Consider the following 12,815-nt stretch of genomic DNA (forward strand, 5'->3'; position numbering starts at 1 on the left):
AGTCCTGACTGCACATCACAATCAACTGAGGAACTCTAAAATACTACCAATTAAATCTGACTCTCTGAGGGCAGTGTGTAGACACTGATATGTTTTTAAAGCTCTCCAGATAATTCTAAAGTGTAGCCAGGGTTGAAAATCCTACGGGAAGTGAAAACAAATAGATTGGAAGCACCCACACTGGGGCATCTTAACCTTGGCTGCACATTAGAATCACTTGGGAAATATTGAGAAACTTTAATGCCCAGGCTTCACCAGAAATCAGTCTCTGGAGTTGGGGCGCAAGCATCAGTATTTTGACATTCCCAGGTGATTACAATATGCTGCTAGGTTTGAGAACCACTACCAAGGATACTAAAAACACTTCGATGCTGCTGCTTGATATATATTCAAATTATGACATCTTTCCTTTCTCTCCTCCATCCAGTCCTTTACCTAGTTCCATTGAGTTTCACTGTTGGAATTTTTCTCACTTCAGTTCCTTTCCTTTCACACCTATTGCCATAATTCAGATATTGAAGCAGTGCTTGAACTTTTAAAATATTCTCGTAAGAGGCTTCTGTACTTGCATTCAGTTTCCCTACAGTCCTCCCTGCTATATGCCCTGGGAATTTTCCTAAAACACAGCATTCTAAACCAGTGCTTCTAGGGGCGCCTGGGTGGCGCAGTTGGTTAAGCGTCCGACTTCAGCCAGGTCACGATCTCGCGGTCCGTGAGTTCGAGCCCCGCGTCAGGCTCTGGGCTGATGGCTCAGAGCCTGGAGCCTGTTTCCGATTCTGTGTCTCCCTCTCTCTCTGCCCCTCCCCGGTTCATGCTCTGTCTCTCTCTGTCCCAAAAATAAATAAACGTTGAAAAAAAAAAATTAAAAAAAAAATAAAAATAAACCAGTGCTTCTAAGACGTGAATGTGCATATGAATCACATAGGGATTTTGTTAAAATGCAGTTTCTGAATTCTGTAGGCCTAGGTGGGACTTGAGGTTCTTTTCTAACAAGCACCAAGTTGATGCAGACAACCCAAGTCTGCAGATCACAATTTGACTAACAGGATCCTAAACAAGTTATTTTCCAGTAGTCTAAAATAAGTTCTCAGTGTCTTAGAGTTGCTACTTGGTTTTTTAAAGGGGATAGTTAGACCCAAAGTCACTAAAAGTACTTGCAGTTAAACCATGAATATGAAATTAATTAATTAACTACTCAGTTGATTAATTAATTAGTTAATTAATTGGTTAATTATGTGGGTGAATAAATAAAATGGAAAATGCATGGACTAATGATGGGTTGCCAGATATAACAACTAAGAAGTATGTCCCTTGCAATATTTGTGATGTAGTTAAACTAAAAATTACTTGTCGCTCATCTGAAATTAAATTTGACTAGCTTTCCTGTATTTTATCTGATAGCCGTAGTTATAAACCAAGAGCTAGGATTCTGTGCACTTGAGAAGACTGTATTCAGCTTCCAGTTAGTTAAGTATATGGGAAAATTGTGATCCAGAAAACAACTTTGTACTGGCCAAAGACTCAGCCTGAATCATTCTCTGATTAACTTCTCTTTCTAAATAGTGTGAACAATCTCACCAACATTGGGGATTGGGGGAACCCATGAGAATGTGCAACAAAACCACCAGGGCAGAGTGAGTGGGACCACAGGATACATGTGTTTCTCTCTTTATGACTACCTGTGAAGATGACTTAAATTAAAACAAGCAAAAGGCTGTATTGAGGTATAATTTAACAGAATAAAATTCGTCCATTTTAAGTGTATGGCTTGATGAGTTTTGGCAAATGTGTATACAGACATGTAATCATCACTGTGATCCAGATACAGAACATTTCTGTCACCTCAGATATTTCCCTGTACTCCTTGCAGTTGATCCCATCCCCCTCCCTCCCTCAACCGCTAACCCCTCACAATCACTAGCCCCTATTATGAAAGAAGCCACTGTGAGTGTTTGCATACAGGTCTTTGTGTGGACATAATGCTTTCATTTCTCTTTGGTAAATATATAGGAGGGGACTTGCTAAGTCATATGGTAGGTGTATGTTTAATTTTATGAGAAACTTCCAGACTCTTTCCCAAAGTGGCTTGTACCACATGTGTTCTTACCAACAACATAAGAGTTCCAGCTGCTTCACCTCCTTGGCAACATGTGGTATTATCAGTTTTTAAAACTTAAGCTGTTTTAGTAAGGATGATTTGAATTTGATTACGTGAATATATATATTATATATACATGCATATATATATGCATGTATATATGAATATATATATGAATATATATGAATATATATATGAATATATACATGCATATATATATATGCATATATATACATATATATATATGCATATATATATATAACCCCATTCTCAACTAGGGCTGTCTGCTTACTTCCAGATCTGATTAAAGTGGGTCCAGCTACAGGACCCAGATTGTGATTGTCCAGAGCTCTCCCTCAGATTCCTGCTAGGTTCCTGAGCAACCTTAGTCTGCCTGCCTCCATGTCCCTTCATCCTCTCCTGCTGTCTCTGCTTTACCCTGTAATGACTAGATAGGAAGCCAGGGCTCTTCACTGGTCTTCACAAAAGTTCACTCACACCAAGCATTTCATGGAACAAAGAAACCTTCAGTAACTTCACTAGAGACTTAGTAACGTTATCTAAAGGAGGGTTTCCAAACACAGATTTTAAAAGGTCTTGCTGACTGTCCCCACTCTCTACCTTCTCCCACCTGCTCCCTCTCTCCCATACTGGCACCATGCAGTTCAAAATTATTTCCTGTGAGAATCATTTCTTCAGAGAAAAAGGAATGAAGAGAAACAAAATAGAATCCTCTGCTATGCCAAAAAAAAGAAAAAGAAAGAAGGAAAGAAAGAAAGAAAGAAAGAAAGAAAGAAAGAAAGAAAGAAAAAGAAATTTGGCTGACAGAACCAAGGCCAGTAAGAAGATGCAGTATATGACTTTCAGAATTATCTTCAAATTCATAGCTATGTAGACAAACTCAGGGCAATGTTACTTTTGTGTACATAAAGAAGTACTCTTTTTTCACAAAGTTTTTGAAGTTAAGGTGGAAGGCACAAGTAAAGCTTTGGAAGTAATTGCCTTTTTTTTTTTAAGTTTATTTAGTTACTTTGAGAGAAAGAGTTCGAGAATGCACCCCTGTGAGTGGGGGAGGGGCAGAGAGAGAGGGAGAGAGAGAATCCCAAGCAGACTGCATGCTGCCAGCACAGAGCCTCATGCAGGGCTCAATCTCATGAACCGTGAAATCGTGATGAGCAAAATCAAGAGTCGGTCCCTTATCCAACTGAGCCACCAAGGTGCTCCTGGGAGTAGTTGTTAAGACTGCTGGCTCTGGGCTTGAATCCCATTACCACTCACTTGATAAGTACCCAGGTTGCAATTAGTTAATCCCTTTGTTTTTCAGTTTTCTCATCTGCAAAATGGTGTTATAAAAGGACCTAACTCCTAGGGTTTCTGTGAAGAACAGATGGGTTCATTCATGCTAAGGGCTTACAGGCACACTGAAAGTGATCAATAAATGTTATGTTTTAAAAGGAGACCTAGAACTAACAGAACTTTTAGGAGAGATAAGGAATGATATAATTATATGAAGAGGTCATTAGCCACATGGTATAACCAGCCAGCTAGGGCCAAGTGATAACCAGAGCAGTCCCTGCCTTAACCTGATCTGTTGCCCCCTAACTTTAAGCTTAAAAGAAAAATGCTTTTCACTGTTTGTGCTCATAAATAAGGTGAAATCAATTTGGTGTTTTCCTTTTTGTTAGTCCAACTGTATTGAGTAAGCCAACGCCAATTCCAACTAATTACCAGGGAACCTCAAATGAGGTGTGATTTTATAAACAGTCAGTAAATAGTTTATTTTACTGATTGTTCACAAAATGTCCTGGTACTTGTTAGTGACCAGTGTCTTAAGGCATAGACACTGACGCTGGAAAGCTGCTTGAATGGAGAAGCTGAATATTGAATACTAAAGTCTGAACTATAACATAATACAGAAAATTCAGGAAGAGTTTTATGATTCAGAAAAATATTTAATTTCCTTATTTGCCTCGTCTTCCTTTGAAATATTTCAACTAATTAAAAATTTTCTGGAGTTCTTTTCATTAATGATGTAATCTTAATGTGTGATAGATAGAGCAATGCTTTTTTTAGAAGTCAGGATCATAGATATTGCTAAACTTCTGTGACAGAAATTTTTGAAAAGAATTGTAGTGGGTAAGTTTTTGCAATCTTCCCCCGTCCTGCTCCCTTCTAAGAGAATGGGGTTAATGCACAAAGTGGTGGGGGTTGGGGGGGGGTACTGAAGAAGCTTGAAGAGGCTAAAACAATTTATTTTGGAAAGGTCAAAGAGCTGTTGGCTAGAGAAAATAAATGAAGATGAGAAGAGGAAGGGTCAAGGGAGAAAAGATAGCCAGCCCAGGCTGTATATTAGAGTGGTTTGAGGACTGTGGGGTATGAACTTGGAAATAACTGCCTATCCTGTGGAAACTATTCTAAGGACCTGGCATATATTAATTCATTTAATCTTCCTAGCAGCCATAAAAGGTGGTCATTATTTGTTCCTACTTAACAGATGAGAAAACAGCCATGGAACATTTAGGGAACTTACCCAAAGTCACATAACTAAAAACTGGCAAAGCTGAGATTCAAATCTAGGCAATGTGTAAGTGAAGTAAGTCAGACAGAAAAAGGCAAATACCAGATGATTTCACTTACATGTGGAATCTAGAAAGCAAAATTAAACAAACAAATAAGAAATAGAATCATAAATACAGAGAACAAACTCGTTCTCTGTATTTATGAGGGAAGGAGGGGAGGAAGGTGAAACAGGGGATTAGGAGGTTACAAACCTCCAGTTTGAAAATAAAAAAGACATGGAGGTGAAAAGTATGGCTTAGGGAATATAGTCAGCAATATTGTAATAACTTTGTATGGTGGCAGATGGACTACACTTCTGTGGTCAGCATTTCATAATGTATGTAATTGTCGAATCACTATGCTGTGCACCTGAAACTAATATAATATTGTAAGTCAGCTATGTTGTTGACTGTTCCACAACAACACAAATAGACAATCTGGCTATAGAGTAATAACATGGGAAAGAGGGTTTCTTAAAATTCTGCTGTGAGAATGGGGCATACCTGGGTGGCTCAGTCAGTTAAGCATCCGTGTCTTAGTTTCCGCTCAGGTCAGGATCTCACGGTTCCATGGGTTTGAGCCCTGCGTCAGGCTCTGCACTGGCAGGGTGGAGCCTGCTTGGGATTTTCTCCCCCCCGCCCCCCCGTCCCTCCCCTACTCACTCTGTCTCTTTCAAAATGAATAAACTTAAAAAAAATAATTCTGCTGTAAGTGATGACTGCATCCACTTTCTTCCACTGCAGTGAAAGGGCTAAGAGAGGGGGATGGGAGGTACACTGGTGTATTTAGTGTCGCTCATGCAGAGGCAGGACTTGAGGGTGAAAACAAGGAGATCTGGCTGTATTCTGATGACTTTTAATGTCAAGTGTTTAAACCACTCTGCAGACAGACTCCAGGAGGAAATTTTCTCCAGGGATAAAAGAGTTACGGGAGCATGTTTCATATTAATCTGGGCCAGCGTGCTCCAGCAGAGGACCATGATGTGCACATGAAGCATAATGAGAAAAATTGCAGCAAACGTATGAATTTTAAAGACTGCTGTCAGATTTCTTTCAGACGTACTGCAGGATTTTTTTTGGACCTGGCACTTGGACCAGTTTTTATTTTTGTCGCTTGGCATTAGTCTTTTCTATGACCAGACAATTCTTTTATGTTTAGTAAAGAAGCGCAGGGGAAATTCAACTCTTTCTATCTCAGATGACCCATTTCTCAAATACTGCCCTCCCCTGAAGTATTGCTCGTTATGACATGATAGAGATGAGTGTTCTTTTGTATTTATAGGCATTATGGAAGGCATTGTTGTGAAATAATGCAAGTTCTTTGAAAATTTCTTACTGATCTGAGCTGGAGATTATATTTAATATTGTCTTTCAGGCTGGTCTGAAATACCTGTTTTCTCTGTCGACTGTAGTTACTAAATAGAAATCTAATTTGGAATCACAGATTTTTTTTCCTCCTTTATTTTTATTTTAGCATACTGATTTTATTTTAACACACTTGATGATGTACTTACTATTCTTCGATGCAAATATGTTATGAGAAGATACATGGTAACTTTTTTCCAGTGTGATAAAGGAGAATTTTAGCTAACTATCTAAATTTATATCTTCTTTAAAAAAAAACTGAAAATTAAAAAAAAAACCCTAATTTTTATGAATGTTTTTATGAGATAAATACTTTGATGAATCAAAGAAATTTCATGCCTGCAGAAATCACAAAATAAAGCATTAATGGAATCAGATGTGTAATTCCTGCTGCAAACGTAAAGTTTTCTAGTGTTTAGGTTCTATGATCTTATCTGCTTATTTTATTTTTTTATTTAAAAATTTTTTTTAATCTTTATTTATTTTTGAGAGAGAGACAGCGTGTGAGCAGGGGAGGAGCAGAGATAGAGGGAGACACAGAATCTGAAGCAGGCTCCAGGCTCCGAGCTGTCAGCACAGAGCGCGACGTGGGGCTCGAACCCATGAACTGTGAGATCATGACCTGAGCCGAAGTCAGATGCTCAATCAACTGAGCCACCCAGGCGCCCCCTTATCTGTTTATTTTAAAGTAATCTCATTTTTTTCCTCTGAATTATCTTGTTTGGACAAATAACTGTTGAATCCCTAAAATATGCAGAGCACTGGTCTAGGCAGTGAGGATATTTAAACAATGAAGCAAGGAAGGTACTTGCTGGAAATTTTTTTCAATTTCAAGATGTAGATCTTGTACACTAGACGTTAACTATCAGTACGCGGTAACAAGACAGGTGTTAAATGAGTTCAGTATTCAACTCACTAGGTCAAAGGAACGACTGAATTTTGAGACCTAGAGAAATTAAAGAGGAAAGAAGTAAGCTGTGGTCTCCTGCAGCAGATTCCTGCTGTTTATATCACAGCCTTACGAGAGAAGCACATAAAAGCTTTACATGAGAGGGTGGAGGCAGGGGAGACGCTTGCCAGCCATCTCGTGCTTAGAGTGCCGAGTGGGTCTTAAATTTGACAAGTAAGCTCGGAACAGATAAACATTATGGCTTTACGCATAATCCTTCAATTCTAAGTCAGGCTAGATGAAAATACAGCCACACAAAAAAAGCAGAGTTTAATTGCAGACTGTCCGTTGATCTAGATCTATTTTAGTCTTAAAGAATTGGCTAGTTTTGTGGCCTTTTTAAAAAACGTATAAATTGTTTATTGCACTTGTTCCCCAGTGATACTCTTTCTCGTGGCCTTGTTTTTAGAAACATAAACAATTCCTTTGTATAATATCTAACCCAGAACTACATAATTAGGATTTTTAATTATTAAATAATTTTCAGTTTTTCATGTACTCTTAACAGATTAAGGTGGTCATCAATAATATTGCTACTCTCCACAGATATATGTGCAGACATCTGTATTCATTTAGTAAAAGCTACGATTACGTAGGTAAAGTGCTTTTATAAATTGTTAAATACTCTATATTCTTTCTTATTATACCTCATCTAAAAATCTCTATTTATTTCACTTCTACCAGAGTGGAAGTGAATAATACAGGCTTAAGAAAAAAAAATTTTAATATTTTTTAATATTTAAGAAGATTTAAAAAACAAAGAGCGAGAGATAAAGATCTTTAAAAAGTTTTGAACCATGTTTTTCTATTTGCATCAGTTCATGGTAGTGAAATAAAGTGAAAAGTAACCTGGATTTAGGATTCCAGATCTGTTTGATTATTACACATTATTTGATGGTCATAAGTACTGTATTCATGGTCTTTTTCAATGTAACAAATTGCCCTAAGCTGAGTGATTTTGAACAACACACATAGATTATGTCACAGTTTCTGTGGTTCAGGGATTGTGGAGCAGCTTAGCAGGCTGAGTGGTTCTGGCCCAGGTTCCCTGCAGGGGGCTTTACTCAGGATACAGCAGAGGTGTTTGGCTCATGCTTGAGGATCCACTTCCCAGAGAGCTCACTCACATGCTTGCTTGTTCGCAGGAGGCCTCAGTTCCTCACCAAGTGGGGCTGTCCGTAAGTTGCTCAGTTTCCTCACCATGTAGCAGCCGGTGGGCAAGAAGGAATCTCCAGAGCCCTGTCTGGCTGAGTCACCAGAGTTGTGCATCTTGGCTTCAAGGTATTCTCTTCTTTAGAAGCCCGGGCATCAAGTCCAGCCCAGACTCGAGGGGAGAGGAATTATATTCCACGTCTTGAAGAGAGGCGTATTAAAGAATTTGAGGAGATGGGATGGAAACCACCGGAAGTACTAGATCTGCTTTAAGGCTTTTTCTCTTTCCTTAAAAATGGCTAGCTGATAAAAGAGGAATTTTGTTTGTCAGTTAAAATTATTTCTCATCCTTTCACGTACTAAACAATGACACGAATCACCAGAAGCAACATAGGCTGGGTTTAAACAAAGGTGGAGAGTTGGTGTGTATGGCTCAGTTGGCATGGGGGAAAGAGAAAAGAGGAAGCAGAAAACTTAAAAAAAGGAAGACTGAGGAGAAACGAGGAAGATGTCTCTGCTTCTTCTGGCTGTGGCGAATGATTGAGGCATTAAGAGGCTTCTGAAATGTTATGTCACAAATGCTGGTCTATTTGAGATCACTGTTTGCATGTAATGTAAATGTAATGTTCTGCTTCATAATATCCACAGGAAGTGCTCACTGGAATATCCTCGTTATCTCTCTGCACCATTGTTTTCTGCATCCGTTGATGAATCAAAAGCAGAGGGAATGTGTCTAGTCCTTTGGCACATTGTTTGCTTGAGTACAAACTGGAAGGAGGGAAGGGCGCGGAGACAAGGCTGTGTAGGCAGGCAGAGGCAAGATCATGAAGAGCCATCCAATGCCCTGCAGAGGGGGTGCTGATTTTTTTTTTAAGGCGGGAAATATTTGCTATTACTTTAAGATCTGTATGGCCACAGCCTTAATGATGGACAGTTTCCTTGTTTAATATATAACCCAGAGCCACATAAGTTGACGCTTGATAGATCTTGATAAGTAAATAATTTCCGTATTTGTTCATGTACGGATAAAGTTTTGTATCCAGAAGCAGGGAAGTTGGTAAGGAGGCTTTTGCAGTAATCCAAGCTAGAAGTGGACCCAGGCTGAGGCAGAGGAAGCAAGAAGTGGATTTGTTGCACTTCTGTTTGAGAGATAGAGGGATTGATAAAATGGAGAAATAAGCAGAAGAATCTATAATACATTTAGGTTTTTTAGATAGGATGTAACAGAGGAGAGTTGTGATATTCCCTAAAGAAAAACATGTAACAGAAAGTATTGGTTTGTGGGGATCAAAACGATTAGCTCTCTTTTTTGGGATATGTTATTTTACTGTTGAATAGTTTCTTCTCTCTCCTTGAAACTCAAGGCTGCCTCCCCACCCCACTTTCGGCTGGTGGCATTGCTAAATATTTCAGTGAAAAAAAGCAATTAGAAGCATACTTCTATAAGAGAACTTATTCTGTCTCCCTTTCCCGCCCCTGCATCTGAGTCCACATACTCTGTTTTCCCTTTTTCTTCTAGGGACAAACTGTCTGTGAAATAGCAAGGGTCAGTCTCACACGTGTGCACCAGATATCTCTCCATATCACCCACTCAAGGACAAATCTTGGCAGTTTCCCCCTTCCCAGTGGCCCATGCCCAGAATCACCAGATTTTCTCTCTCTACAAAACTGGTTTGTCAGTATGCATATATGCTGTTATTTCCCCCATCTTAAAAGCAAAGCACCTACTGGACATCTCCTTTCAGAGACCACCTCATTCCTCTGATCAGTATCAGAGCAGGTCTTGGAAGGAGCTGCCCACAACCAGTTGCCATTTCCGTTTCCTCCCATTCTCTCCTGAACATACTCCATCCATGCCTTTGCCCGTCCCACTCTGTGAAAACTGTGCTTGGCAATGTCCTGTGACTTCCAGAGGGAGCCAGGGATCGTTCCTCAGTCCTCACCTGGCTGTGCCTATCTGCAACATGTGACATGTGACTGGGTGACCGGTCATTCCTCCAGGACAGACTGTTTTCACCTACTTTCTGGGACCTCAGAATCCCTAGTTTTCCTCCTGCCTCTGACTGCCTCTCTGCCCCCTTGGCTGGTGCCTGCTTATCACACTGGTGCTGCTCAGCTCAGCCCTGGACCCTAGTCTCTGCTCTAACTATGTGCACTCTTGCAGTGATTTTGTCTACTCTCATGGCTTTAAATACCATTTATATGCCAACCAAACAGATGCTGCAACTGTACTGTTTCTTCAGTTTAAATTCATATGTCCCGGTGCCTCGGTGGCTAAGGCAGTTAAGCGTCCCACTCTTGGTTTTTCGTTTGGCTCAGGTCAAGATCTCACGGTTCGTGACTTCAAGTGCCCCATCAGGCTCTGCATTGACAGCGCAGAGCCTGCTTGAAATTCTGTCTCCCTTTCTCTCTGCCCCTTCCTCACTTGCTCTCTCTCTCAAAATAAGTAAGTAAACATAAAAAACAATGAAATAAAGTCTTCTGTTTAACTGCTTACTTCTCTGCTTCTGCATGTCTAACAGGCATCTTGAACTTAACATATTGAACACCAAACTCGTGATCCCCCTTCCCAACAAACCTGCTCCATGATCATCCCCACCACACTCAGCGACTTCTCTCATTCTGGCTAAATTCCTTGAAGCCATCTCTGCCCTCTTTCTTTCTCGCACAGTAGACATCTAACTCACCAGTAAACACTGTCGGTTTTCCCTTCCATCACTGTTCTCCACCTGCACCTCCATCACACTGGTTCAAGGCACTTGATATGCAAGCCCCTGAGCTACTACTGTAACTCCTTAACTAGTGTCCCCGCCTCAAGCCTTTGAGTCCTTACACTCAATTCTGAACACAAACTTTATAAAACTTGTTCGAGCCCATTACTCCCCTCATCAAAACTGTCTCATACCACCTTATCCCAGAAGAAAAGTGCCACATGCCCTGTCTCCTGATGCTCCTCTTATCTCCTTTCCTGTTATTCGACTTCCCATCCTCTCCAACACACTGGCAGTCTTGCTGTGTCTCAGTAATCAGGTAAGCTGCAGCCCCAGAGCCTTTGCACATACTGTTCCCTCTGTCTGGAAGTGTCTCCCCTAGTTGTCCTCATGGTTCACTCTCTCATTTCCTTTGGGCTTTTACTCAAATGACATCTCAGTGAGACTTTCCTTGTCCATCCTTATTGAATTTAAACCATTACTTCCATCCCTGTTCTGTTTTCTCCATAATACTTAAGCACTTAATCACTATCTGACACACTACATATTAACTTACTGGTGTGTTTCTGTTTCTCCTCACTAAACTGTACGCTCCACCAGAGCAGGCTTCACAGAGGAGGTGATGTTTAAACTGCGTTTGTGGTATGCAGTAATCTGGTTTACCTAAGAACTTCTTTTCCAGAAGTTTTTCTCTGCCAGCTTGATGCATGGTATCCAAAACAGATTGACAAGTTAAGGGATGGCAAGTAGAAATTTAATCAAGGCTACGTGTTAAATGGCATTACGGCTGGGAGCTTCATGCTGCCTCTTAAGAGCTCAGTAATAATACTTTTTGTTGATATTACCATCTCTATTTTAATTTTATTTTTTTTTATTTTTAAAAATTTACATCCAAGTTAGTTAGCATATAGTGCAACAATGATTTCAGGAGTAGATTCCTTAGTGCCCCTTACCCATTTAGCCCATCCCCCCTCCCACAACCCCTCCAGCAACCCTCAGTTTGTTCTCCATATTTATGAGTCTCTTCTGTTTTGTCCCCCTCCCTGTTTTTATGTCATTTTTGTTTCCCTTCCCTTATGTTCATCTGTTTTGTCTCTTAAAGTCCTCATATGAGTGAAGTCATATGATTTTTGTCTTTCTCTGACTGACCAGTTTCACTTGCCTAATGCCCTCCAGTTCCATCCGCATAGTTGCAAATGGCAAGATTTCATTCTTTTTGATTGCCGAGTAATACTCCATTGTGTATATATACCACATCCTCTTTATCCATTCATCCATCGATCGACATTTGGGCTCTTTCCATACTTTGGCTATTGTTGATAGTGCTGCTATAAACATGGGGGTGCATGTGTCCCTTCGAAACAGCACACCTGTATCCCTTGGATAAATGCCTAATAGTGCAATTGCTGGGTCGTAGGGTAGTTCTATTTTTAGTTTTTTGAGGAAACTCCATACTGTTTTCCAGAGTGGCTGAAGCAGCTTACATTCCCACCAACAATGCAAAAGAGATCCTCCTTCTCTGCATCCTCACCAACATATGTTGTTGCCTGAGTTGTTAATGTTAGCCATTCTGACAGGTGTAAGGTAGTATCTCATTGTGGTTTTGATTTGTATTTCCCTGATGTACCATCTCCATTTTAGATGAGGAAAGGTGGACTTGGTCAAATACAGGAAATTTCCCAATATTACGTGTCTTCTCTGTGGCAGAACTGGAATATAGACCCACCTCATCTTTATTCTAAGGCTGCATTTTTCTTACCATGAAGTAATTACCTTCTTTCATCTTTATTAATGGTTGTACCTGAAAAGCTACCACCCAGCTCTTTTCCTATTTTAGTTTTTGAAAATGCAAATTACAGACTGGGGTAATATAATAATAAAAGGCAGAGTTGCAAACAATGATTCCAAATACTGTTAACTTCTTTGTATATTATCTGGCACAGCTGTGTGGGGGAGGGCATGTCTTTTTTTGCCAGCAGCAC

At 40.0% G+C, this 12,815-nt stretch overlaps 1 protein-coding gene across 5 annotated transcripts in view; it reads left to right on the top strand.

Moving 5' to 3' along the window:
* Nucleotides 1-12,815, top strand: part of PDE5A (phosphodiesterase 5A) — a 142,078-nt gene that overhangs the window by 32,773 nt on the left and 96,490 nt on the right. The window lies entirely within an intron of this gene.

This window comes from Prionailurus viverrinus, chromosome B1, assembly GCF_022837055.1.
Source record: "Prionailurus viverrinus isolate Anna chromosome B1, UM_Priviv_1.0, whole genome shotgun sequence".
In the NCBI taxonomy this organism is placed as follows: domain Eukaryota; kingdom Metazoa; phylum Chordata; class Mammalia; order Carnivora; family Felidae; genus Prionailurus; species Prionailurus viverrinus.